Raw genomic sequence first — 13,165 nt, forward strand, 5'->3', positions numbered from 1 at the left:
TGTTGAGTGGAACCATGTCCATCTCTAGTGACACAGCAGATAACATTGTACACTTTGTCCAGACCAAGCAGACTGTTTCAGCTCAGGGACGAAGGACAAAATTATCCCTGCAGGCAGTGTAACTTGGGTAAAGTGTAGGGTAGGGTACCTCCCCAGCTCGACCCCTCTGACCCATTTGTGTTGTTTGAGCCTGAGGAAGGGTGTGTACAGCTACAACAGCTTGATGTGGGTGAGGGATTACTTGAAATTCAAGCAGGTAAAGTTCCTCTTGTAGCTGTCCCCTTAGGTAACCACACAAAGCATGACATTACCTTGCCTCAAAGATCTGCTATCGGTAGCATTTAGCCAATCAAAAAGATTGTCGAGACTGATGTACGTACTGACAGAGACATTAAGGTTCAGAGTGCCAGCACCCCCTCAGTTGCCCCAAAGTGTTCTTCACAGTGGCACCTGCCAGTTAATGTGAGTCACCTTAAGGAAGACCAACAAGAGATTGTGAAAAAAAATGCTGTTTGAGGAGTCATCCACTTTTGCAAGAGATGCTAATGATATTGGTTGTGTTCCAACTTTGCAGATGTCATTGAATCTCAAAGATGACATCTCAGTGCAGAAAGCCTACTCCTGTGTACCAAAACCATTAGTTGCAGAGGTGAAGGAGTACATCCAAGATGTTTTAGCTAAAGGTTGGATCATCAAGTCGAAGTCTCCTTACGCAGCCCCTGTTGATTGTGTCCGCAAAAAGGATGGCTCGCTACGCCTTTGTATTGATTATAGATTACTGAACCAGAAAACCATCCCTGACAGGCACCCATTGCCCTGGATCCAAGATCTGACCGATACGCTGGGAGGCCATACATGGTTCAGTGTCCTTGATCAAGGAAAAGTGTACCATCAAGGGTTCATGGTGGAAGGCTCACGCCATCTTACAGCTTTTGTAACCCCTTGGGGGCTGTATGAGTGGGTGAGAATACCTTTTGGTCTCTCAAACGCACCTGCAGCCTTCCAACGGAGCATGGAAGAGATGTTGAGCTCGCTCAGAGATGATTGCTGTATCCCCTATCTGGATGACATTCTTTGCTATCCGAAGACTTTCGAGGAACATGTTGAGGGTGTTGCGTTATAATTAATCATATTACCATATCAAAGTAAAAGGATAATTAAAAAAAAAACCTTGTATTTAGTAAGTGGTGTGTTTTATCATTGCATCATATATTGTATATCTCATATTTGCTGTAGAAATTTGAGGCGCTATTGAACCAGATCAGTTTGACAAAAAGTACACTCAACAAAAATATAAATGCAACACTTTTGGTTTTGCTCCCATTTTGTATTAGATGAACTCAAAGATCTAAAACCTTTTCCACATACACAATATCACCATTTCCCTCAAATATTGTTCACAAACCAGTCTAAATCTGTGATAGTGAGCACTTCTCCTTTGCTGAGATAATCCATCCCACCTCACAGGTGTGCCATATCAAGATGCTGATTAGACACCATGATTAGTGCACAGGTGTGCCTTAGACTGCCCACAATAAAAGGCCACTCTGAAAGGTGCAGTTTTATCACACAGCACAATGCCACAGATGTCGCAAGATTTGAGGGAGCGTGCAGTTGGCATGCTGACAGCAGGAATGTCAACCAGAGCTGTTGCTCGTGTATTGAATGTTCATTTCTCTACCATAAGCCATCTCCAAAGGCGTTTCAGAGAATTTGGCAGTACATCCAACCAGCCTCACAACCGCAGACCACGTGTAACCACACCAGCCCAGGACCTCCACATCCAGCATGTTCACCTCCAAGATCGTCTGAGACCAGCCACTCGGACAGCTGCTGAAACAATCGGTTTGCATAACCAAAGAATTTCTGCACAAACTGTCAGAAACCATCTCAGGGAAGCTCATCTGCATGCTCGTCGTCCTCATCGGGGTCTCGACCTGACTCCAGTTCGTCATCGCAACTTCGCACAGCCATTGAAGAGGAGTGGACCAACATTCCACAGGCCACAATTGACAACCTGATCAACTCTATGCGAAGGAGATGTGTTGCACTGCATGAGGCAAATGGTGGTGATACTGACTGGTATTCCCCCCCCCCCCCCCCCCCCCCCCAATAAAACAAAACTGCACCTTTCAGAGTGGCCTTTTATTGTGGGCAGTCTAAGGCACACCTGTGCACTAATCATGGTGTCTAATCAGCATCTTGATATGGCACACCTGTGAGGTGGGATGGATTATCTCAGCAAAGGAGAAGTGCTCACTGTCACAGATTTAGACTGGTTTGTGGACAATATTTGAGGGAAATGGTGATATTGTGTATGTGGAAAAAGTTTTAGATCTTTGAGTTCATCTCATACAAAATGAGAGCAAAACCAAAAGTGTTGCGTTTATATTTTTGTTGAGTATAAATACTGGATTTTGAGCAGTTAGCATCAATTCTCTGTTGGGGTTATGGAGAGGTTACTGAAATTCTGAAGTTTGTTTGGGGGGTGGTGGTGGTGGGGGACCAAACTTGCCCCATCCTAGTGCCGCCTATGCTCATGTGCTGTGGTGCTATAGCAGAACGTTTAACAATAGCAACATTTTAAATTGATTTTAAAACCCTTATAAAAGCTGCAACACTCACACACGTCTGCAAGGGATCTGCCGCTTTTGTACGTGATGCAAAGCAGATTGGTGCTAAAACTGTCAGATAAGTATGTCATAGTCATTTATCCCAAAGGTGGGACACGGTTAACAGCCACTTATGGCTCAAACATGAAAAAAGGGAGATTATCCCTCCTCTGGTCATGCTGCGTAAACCTTCCAAACATTAGTCGCACATGTTTGGCTGCTCTAAAGTGTCATAAATGTGTTGCAAACTGCACAAGCAGATCGGCCGCGATGGCCCGTCCTGACACTGAATCACGTTCCCTAGGCTCACCTAAATCTCAGCGACACTCAACACCTCAACATGAACTGAGCTGTTTATGCTGCAAACGCAATCATGCATTAAAGACGGGATTTATGATGGAGAATACCTCCCTTATGTTGTTTCTAATGTCTACTGCCGTTGCACGGTTTCGATGCAACTGTTGTTCTTGTGAGATAGGCCTCTAACACAGTGTTTGGTGCGGCTGGACTCTTTTTTACACCAAAGGGCCAGAACTAAATTGGTTGATGTTGCCGATTACATTTCCATGACTAACCGGTCATGACTACTGATGTCTTGTTTGGGTTGGTGAGGTGTCGGATTGTTAACAGCATCAAAAGCCATTCCAACAGTTATCATGAAACCAAGAGCAAACGTGAGGCCTGGCCTAGAGCAGAAACAATGGGATTGTTGTGCAGGTCTTTTATTCCTAGGCTTTGGCAAAAGTCTAGACATGTACCTTTTAAAATAGAGCTATTTTCTAAGACAATGAAAGGCATCAAAGTGCTGATGCATGTACATCGATCGCAACAAATCACAATTAAGGTCAGTGTTTCCCCAATCCTGGTCTTTGGGACCCAAAGTTCTGCATATTTTCCATTTGTCCCTCAACTGATCAAAGCAGATCAGCTCAGAAACACTGATATAAATGTACAAATAAACACACATATGTCGGTAATAGTATTTTTGACTGTATAATGTCATCATGTGACTTCTTTATGAACGATTCATACCAGTGATTCACAAATATTTTTTCTGAGCAATATATTCTTTAGATCATCCATTGTAGCTCCTTTATTAATGAGATATGGGGGAAAATGTGCATTTGGGACCATGTATTCCTTGGCGTTTGACCATACAGCTCCAAAATCTAATCACCTCTAGATATCTATCCATCCAATATTCCAACCAAGTTTGAAGGAAATCCATCTATCTGTTTTTGAGTTATCTTGTCCACAGACACACACATCAGTGAAAACAAGAGCCTGCTTCGCCGTCTCTGAGGTTTGGCCAGTTTGTTTGTTCTTCCGCCCTCCTCCCAGTCTGCTGACCTTCAGATTTGCCAAGCATAAAGGTCACCGGGGTCGCTGACTCAGAACGTGGTCATCTTCAGGAAACAGGCATGTCTCTCTTTTCCTGGCTGAGCTTCTTTTCCTCTCTAATCTCTTCCTCTTCTGCTTTCACATTTTATGTGGAATTTTGTTTTTTCGTTTTTTAAATTACTGACATATTTCCCTTAACTTTCTCCGAACGCCTCACTCTGGAATTGCCCAGGCGAGGTCAAAATTGGCAAAGGTCAATCACTCTCTGCCGGACTCTTTTTCTTTCTTCTGGGCTATTTTGATTATATCTACCAAACCTGGTGTGTAAATGAAGACTGACCATGAAACTGCTCTTAAATAATTCATTTGGGCAAAAGTCAAGGCATTTTGGTGCGTTCCAAAGTCTCCCTGGGAATGCCAGCCAGAGGTCAAGCATGCCATAATGACCCCAGTGACCTCACTGACCTTACTGTCTTCATGTTCACAGGTACGATTAACCAGTTAAAAGTAAAACTGAATCAACTCTTGAAGTGACAGAAGCCAAACCCAAATGAAGACCTGCAGCGTTCATGTGCACCACCCAGACACACATATATCCAACATATGTGTGCCATGTGACCTCTGGTCAGCTGGTTAGTACTCATCCAGGACATGCAGCAGCAATGTGCTGGAAACTACTGTGCACAAGACACACATTACTGCTTAGGTGCTTTTAAGTCCGGATGAAAACACAGCAGAAGAACAGTCAGATAAAAGAGAATATCATCAATAAAATATCAAGTTAACTTCCCCCGTCGTCCACCTGTCTGTGTTCTTCTTGCAGAAGTAGCCTAATCGTTACTCTCCGTATCCCTGTGCGCAAGTTTAAGTACGAGCAACGAGGTCAGAGCCTCGATGCCAAACATCTGTTGCACTTAAACTATAATATTTTATTGTTATTGGCTGCCTGCACTGTGTGCGTGTGTTCCATTTGTTAAAGTCAACGTGATGGTGAGTCTGCACTGGAACGTGCATTTTCATAAACCTCCAGCAGTATAGTTTGGACAGGACTAAAGCCAATGTTGGTGACGAAACGACTCCACTCATGATGAGTCACTCCGAGTGAGACGTGTGTAATGTGGTGGACTCTGGACAGCGTGTCACACCGGTCGGGTCTCTGTGCGGGATCAGCTGGATTACTGATTTTTCCAAAGGATTTTTCACTTTGACAGCTGTTGAACATTTTCAACATTTTGGCTTGTTTCTCGGCTGTTGAGGAAAGTGTAGTGACACGGACCCACAACAGGGGGCGCAAATGAACAGTCAATAGATGAGCCAAAAGGTAACAATTTAATGTTGTGAATGCACAACGAATATACAGACAATCTCAGAATCTGATAGCAGTCAATCCACAAAAGTGACGTGTGGGCAGGCTCGAGGATAGAAGACGTCTGTCCTGAGAAGAGCCAGAACCCCACGATTTCCACTGCCACAGAACCCGGTGAATACTGGAGCCGCCAAGTCCCGAATTCCCAGGTCGTCACCGTCCCCGACTGTCGGATCTGGTACTGCTGGCGAGGTGCACAAACAGTGAGACGTGGGTGTGTGCACACCCAGTAACAAAAACAGTCAGAAGGTGGAAAGTCACCTCCACCTCTAATACACACTCATGCAGCTCCTGTCAAACACTTATCTGGTTGGGGTGTGAAGCGAAGCCGTCGCGGATTACGCCAACCCCACTGATAAGGCACTCCACAGGAAAGCAGCTGCAAAATGAATTCAGACTAGGACACAGTTAGTTTCTGGCTGAGGATATTACCTTCACAGGTAGATGATATCTCGGCAACGAGGTGGAGTTGATGTCCGGTCTTTATGGAGTGAGATGATGTAGAGTAGATGGGTGACAGCTGTCAAGAGATAATGAGCGACAGCTGTCACCCCCGGCTGTGTCCGTGGCGACAGCGCCCTCTAGTGCCTGAAGCCCGCACTTCAGGCAGGGCGCCCTCTGGTGGTGGGCCAGCAGTACCTCCTCTTCAGGCGGCCCACACAACATCGGCCTTGAGAAAGCCGACAGTAGTGGGCAGGATTACCGGCACCCCTATATTTTAATAGACATTTTAAAATACGTTAAGAAATAAGTTACTAAGGAGTGGCTTCTGTCTGGCCACTCTACCATTCAGGCCTGATTGGTGGATTGCTGCAAGAGATGGTTGTCCTTCTGAAAGGTTCTCCTCTCTCCACAGAGGAATGCTGGAGCTCTGACAGAGTGACCATCAGGTTCTTGGTCACCTCCCTGACTAAGGCCCTCCTCCCCCAATCGCTTAGTTTAGACAGGCAGCAGCTCTAGGAAGAGTCCTGGTGGATCCGAACTTCTTCCATTTATGGATGATGGAGGCCACTGTGCTCATTAGGACATTCAAAGCAGCAGAAATATGTCTGTATCCTTCCCCAGATTTATGCCTGGAGACAATCCTGTCTCAGAGGACTACAGAAAATTCCTTTGACTTCATGCTTGGTTTGTGCTCTGACATACACTGTCAACTGTGGGACCTTATATGTAGACAGGTGTGTGTCTTTCCAAATGATGTCCAATCAACTGAATTTACTCCAGGTGGACTCCAATTAAGCTGTAGAAACATCTCAAGGATCATCAATGGAAACAGGATGCACCTGAGCGTCAATTTTGAGCTTGATGGCAAAGACTGTGAATACTAATGTACATGTGATTTCTTAGTTTTTTTTTAATAAATGTGCAAAAATCTCCAAAAAAGAGAGCTTTTTTCACAGTGTCATTATGGGGTACTGTGTGTGTAGAATTTTGAGGAAAAAATGAATTGTAATTATTCACTTATTTTTTAATAAGGATGTAACATGTGGAAAAAGTGAAGCGCTGTGAATACTTTCCAGCTGCACTGTGTGTGTGTGTGTGCATGTGGGTGTGTGTGTGTGTGTTCCAGAGTTATTGAACAGAAACAACAAAGCTAAATGATGTTGTAAAATTGAATAAAGAATATAGACGTAAAATGAATGCTAGACATGGTTATTTACAGTAAATCATTACTTTCGATGGATACATGAATATTTCAGAATACAAAATACAAAAGAATTAATCCAATGCAAAAAATGCCATTGATCCAACATTGATCGACTTTGAATCATTGTAGAAATAAGTTGGATTCGAAAACTGGATCATAGTAGACTAAACACAGATATTCTTTGGAGATAATCGGTACATATTCAACTTATTAAAATGAATAGTAGAGAAGCTTGAATCTTCGACTGGACTGGGTTGCTTGACGCGAGGACGTTTCGCTTCAAATTGCAGAAGCTTCCTCAGCTAAAATTCTTGCTCTGGTGGTCTGACTTCTGTCTTGACTCTTGTAGAGAAGAATAATCAAGAAGTCACAAAAGCTGGAGTTTTAAACCTAACCAGACCCCTCCTACCGAGAGGCAGACTGCTATAGGCTGGTGACTAAACAATAGCTCTAATTAGCACATATTGTGCTCTAGTTAGCACCCTCCTAATGACAGGGCAGCTGTCCCTCTCCTGATGGCTCCCTTGACGACTCTGCCATCAGGTTTTCTCATATGAAATTTTTTCTCTCTCCAATCCCAACATGAAAATGTATAACTGATGATGCAAGTCAAAAACTGCACCATACATAGCAGCTCCAATCAGAGCCACACAAGCCTATAACTCATCATGGGTCACTCTTAATGGCTTCCATCACAAGTCTCCCTCTTGCAGTCACTCACTTTTTGAGAACTGTCTACTACAGACAAATTTACTGTATTATTTGTATTTCGTAATGGTTGATGAAAATCAAGTCCAAGATACAGTGATTTTAAAATGTTTGTGTATCCGTCCCCTGACCCGTGTAAAGAAAGTGTGCTGTCAAAATGATGACTTATTGATTTTCATCAAAGGGTGAAAATAACTGTACCCAGCACACATCTGATTGTGAATATCTTTTATTTCACTTTATAAAAACATTTTGTTTAGTTGTTTCTGGTCAATAACTTTGGAATTTTTACAAAGCATTTTCATTACACAAAATAAGTTTGTTTGCATTTATTTCTGAACATATTTTAAAATGTCTACTTAAAATATAGGGGTTCTGGCAATCCTAACCACTACTGCAAAATGCAGTGAATGAATGAACAGATAAATGATTAAGTCCACCCACCTCCAGCTTGTTGACACAATAACTCCAAAACAATAAGTGGTGTCATCTTATACACCATAATGAGAACAAACTCATTAAAATATGTGAACATTAATATGCCAGATCAATCAAAAAAAGCAACTTTATTTTGCTTATATAATATGGATGATGAATTAGGAGCAGATGTGGTATCAGATAAGTAAACCCTTGATTTCTGACTGATTTATGGCAATTAACTTTTAACTTCACAAAACATGGTCTTACCTCCACATAAGCCCATGGAAAGGATTTTAAATTAATTTAGCAGAGTCACAAAAAGAAAGCCGGGGAGGGGGTCGAGTGAAGATCCTTGGATCAGTTTATTCTTTTCATTGGTCAGTTTGACATCTTTTTCCTTGGATAAGCCAATAATTCAGCATTCATAGCAACTTCCTGCCCCTTGGATTAATCCATTCCATTTATCATTCATTGTGACTCAATAATAATAATAATGGCACTTAACTGGAATAAGCAGGTTAACAAAAATGAATGAATGAATGAATAACAACGTCAGGCCGGGCGGCTGCCAGGCACCCGAAGCAGCTGGACCTGCAATGCAGACTCCCAGATCAGGTTTACGTGTAAAAGAGATCGTGGTCTTTATTACAGGCTGAGGTTCTGTACACAGGTGATCAGTCAGCGGAGCAGAGGTACAAACAGGGTCAGGCAAAAACACAGTCATATTCAAGCAGGGTTCAGAAGCACAAGCAAACATGGACATCAGGGATGAGGCGAAAAGTGTCAAAAAACAGAGCAAATTTCAAAACACACGGTGAGGCGAAACAAGACTGGATACGAGAGCTAGGATGTGTACTAACAACAACAAACTGGCAGGGAAGTGGTGGCTGGGAGGTGTTTAAATAAGGCAGGAGTTAACAAGGTGCACGTGAGGAACAATCCAGAAAGGGGGCGTGGCTAATGAACAAAGATGATACATGGTGCAAGAAAGTGAGGAGGGACAACACAAGGTGAAGTGAGGTAAGACACAAAGATGCGTGAACAGGTGCCAAGAGTGAGTGAATGAAAACACAAAGCAGACAGAAACAATGTGAGAAACAAAGACAATAGCAGGTGCAGGGCTGTGGAGTGGGAACGTACTCAGAGGGGCGTGAGGACAGAATAACATAACTAAGAACTAGGCATAAACATGAGAACTGAAAATGGAACAAATACTTAAGCACAACAAAACTAGGAAAACAAGGTGGTAAACGAGGTATAAAAAGAACAAACCTGACAAAAAGCATAACTGATAACACAAATGAGAAAAGCAAAATAAACAAGTGATAAACAATGATCAATAATAAAAACACAATCTGGCAGAACAAAACTGGAATGGAACTGGACAATGGCTCGAGTGTGAAAAGTAACAAAACAAAGTAACAAAGCAAAACTAGAACAGAACCACATGATGAAAAAAAAATAACTAATACATCAAAGCTGGGGCCAGAGGTGAGCCAAAAGGGGATGCAAAATAAGGACTAAGACCTAGACCCAGGCCAGGCATGACACAATATTGTTCTTCTTCTTATTATTATTATTATTATTATTATTTTATTATTATCATAGCACTTTTAATTAGAAATACAAAGTGCTGCACAAAATAAAATACAGTAAAAATAGAATAGAATAGAATAGAGAAGGCGTTCAACCGTGTCCCTCAGGGCACCCTGTGGGGGGTGCACCGGGAGTACAGGGTCCGGGGCCCTTTGCTAAGGGCTATCCGGTCCCTGTATGACCGCAGCAGGAGCTTGGTTCGCATTGCCAGTAGCAAGTAAAACCTGTTTTCAGTGCACGTTGGCCTCCGCCAGGGCTGCCCTTTGTCACCGGTTCTGTTCATTACCTTTATGGACAGAATTTCAAGGCGCAGCCAGGGTGAAGAGGGGGTCTGGTTTGGGGACCACAGAATCTCGTCTCTGCTGTTTGCGGACGATGCGGTTCTGTTGGCTTCGTCAAATCAGGACTTTCAGTGTGCACTGGGGTGGTTTGCAGCCGAGTGTGAAGCGTCCGGGATGAAAGTCAGCACCTCCAAATCCGAGGCCATGGTTCTCGACCAGAAAAAGGTGCTTTGCCCTCTTCAGGTCGGTGGAGTGTCCTTGCCTCAAGTGGAGGAGTTTAAGTATCTCGTCTTGTTCACAAGTGAGGGACGGATGGAGCGTGAGATCGATAGATGGATCGGTGCAGCATCTGCAGTGATGTGGTCGCTGTATCGGACCGTCGTGGTGAAGAGAGAGCTGAGTAGGGGGGCAAAACTCTCGATTTACCGATTGATCTACGTTCCGATCCTCACCTATGGTCATGAGATTTGGCTCATGACCAAAAGAATGAGATTGTGAGTACAAGCGGCCGAGATGAGTTTCCTCCGCAGTGTGGCTGGGTGCTCCCTTAGAGATAGGGTGAGGAGCTCGGTCACTCGGGAGGAGCTCAGAGTCGAGCCACTGCTCCTCCACGTCGAAAGGAGCCAGTTAAGGTGGCTCGGGCATCTTTTCCGGATGCCCCCTGGATGCCTCACTGGAGAGGTGTTCCGGGCACGTCCCATCGGGAGGAGGCCCCGGGGAAGACCCAGGACACGCTGGAGGGACTACGTCTCTCAGCTGGCTTGGGAATGCCTTGGGGTTTCCCCGGAGGAGCTGGGGGAGGTGTGTGTGGATCGGGAGGTCTGGGCGGCTTTGCTTGAGCTGCTGCCGCCGCGACCCAACTCCAGATGAAGCGGAAGAAAATGGATGGATGGATGGATAGAATAGAATAGAATAGTCTTTATTGTCATTGTAATGTGGATGGGGGTGGGCGACAACAAAATTGGGGGTACTCCCGCAGAGCTACTGTCATTATTATTATTATCATTGCACTTTTATTTTGAAATACAAAGTGCTGCACAATTATAAAATACAATAAAAACAGAATAGAGAATAGAATAGTCTTTATTGTCATTGTATGGTGGGTGAGGGGCGACAACAAAATTGAGGGTATATACACTCAACAAAAATATAAACGCAACACTTTTGGTTTTGCTCCCATTTTGTATGAGATGAACTCAAAGATCTAAAACTTTTTCCACATACACAATATCACCATTTCTCTCAAATATTGTTCACAAACCAGTCTAAATCTGTGATAGTGAGCACTTCTCCTTTGCTGAGATAATCCATCCCACCTCACAAGTGTGCCATATCAAGATGCTGATTAGACACCATGATTAGTGCACAGGTGTGCCTTAGACTGCCCACAATAAAAGGCCACTCTGAAAGGTGCAGTTTTATCACACAGCACAATGCCACAGATGTCGCAAGATTTGAGGGAGCGTGCAGTTGGCATGCTGACAGCAGGAATGTCAACCAGAGCTGTTGCTCGTGTATTGAATGTTCATGTCTCTACCATAAGCCGTCTCCAAAGTCGTTTCAGAGAATTTGGCAGTACATCCAGCCAGCTTCACAACCGCAGACCACGTGTAACCACACCAGCCCAGGACCTCCACATCCAGCATGTTCACCTCCAAGATCGTCTGAGACCAGCCACTCGGACAGCTGCTGGAACAATCGGTTTGCATAACCAAAGAATTTTTGCACAAACTGTCAGAAACCGTCTCAGGGAAGCTCATCTGCATGCTCGTCGTCCTCATCGGGGTCTCGACCTGACTCCAGTTCGTCGTCGTAACCGACTTGCGTGGGCAAACGCTCACATTCGCTGGCGTTTGGCACGTTGGAGAGGTGTTCTCTTCACGGATGATGCGAAGGAGATGTGTTGCACTGCATGAGGCAAATGGTGGTCACACCAGATACTGACTGGTATCCCCCCCACAATAAAACAAAACTGCACCTTTCAAAGTGGCCTTTTATTGTGGGCAGTCTAAGGCACACCTGTGCACTAATCATGGTGTCTAATCAGCATCCTGATATGGCACACCTGTGAGGTGGGATGGATTATCTCAGCAAAGGAGAAGTGCTCACTATCACAGATTTAGACTGGTTTGTGAACAATATTTGAGGGAAATGGTGATATCGTGTATGTGGAAAAAGTTTTAGATCTTTGAGTACATCTCATAAAAAATGGGAGCAAAACCAAAAGTGTTGCGTTTATATTTTTGTTGAGTATATATAAATACCAACCATATAAATCACATTTATTTAAAAAACAGATTAAAAAAATTAGAATACATAATACATAGCATACATGCACTGGACTTACACTGTAGACAGATTTGCAATATAAATGTTTTTTTCCTTGCTTCCTTTTTTATCATTCTCACCTATTTCCTGAAGTGGGCGTGGCATAGTGTGCTTCAATATACTTTGGGCTCCATACAGCTTTGAACACACATGGAGTCGAAGGGCTTGTTTGATTTAGCGCAACGTTCCAAAATGATAAGAAAATAAGACTTGGATTCAGTTGAATGAATCTCTGATCAGTCTTATTTACATACCTGTATTTTAAGTCTTAAAACAGCAATGATGGAGTTCACGAAAAAGAAAAACTGTCCGGAATCTGTGGGCCACTGAGAGGAGAGTGAGAGCGGTCGAGTTTAACTAGCCTGGTCCTCAGTTTGACATCGTGTTTTGTTAACGAGAGCCAGCTGCCCACAGCATCAGCATCCAGCTTCAACCAGAATCAAAAAAACATGAAAGTTTGTGCTTTAAACATGTCCAGATTCTGTTCCAGGCCTCCTCCATCAGCTTCACAATCACGGGCGCCTCTGATCATCAAGGGTGGAAACGAGCTGTGGGTTTTTGTTTTTCATTTTTTCCTTTCTTTTTTTTAATGAGAATATTACGATGCTAAAATCCATCCCCGTACCTCGACTGCCTGCCATATTTTTGGCCTTTAAGACCAATCATTGCAAAATTAAGCTCTTCTTCAACTGTGAAATCAATTTCATGCTCCCGTTCGGATCATGTCTCATTTTGATTTTCTCAGGTCTGCAGAAATTTCTAAATGACATCTTGAAAGGCGTCCCAGTGCTGTCTTTGTGGGAAATGACCCCTGATGCCACTTCACCACGTGTAAACAAATACTCTATCAAACCACATGTGGATC

The sequence above is a fragment of the Thalassophryne amazonica genome, chromosome 14, assembly GCF_902500255.1.
Source record: "Thalassophryne amazonica chromosome 14, fThaAma1.1, whole genome shotgun sequence".
NCBI classification, from domain to species: domain Eukaryota; kingdom Metazoa; phylum Chordata; class Actinopteri; order Batrachoidiformes; family Batrachoididae; genus Thalassophryne; species Thalassophryne amazonica.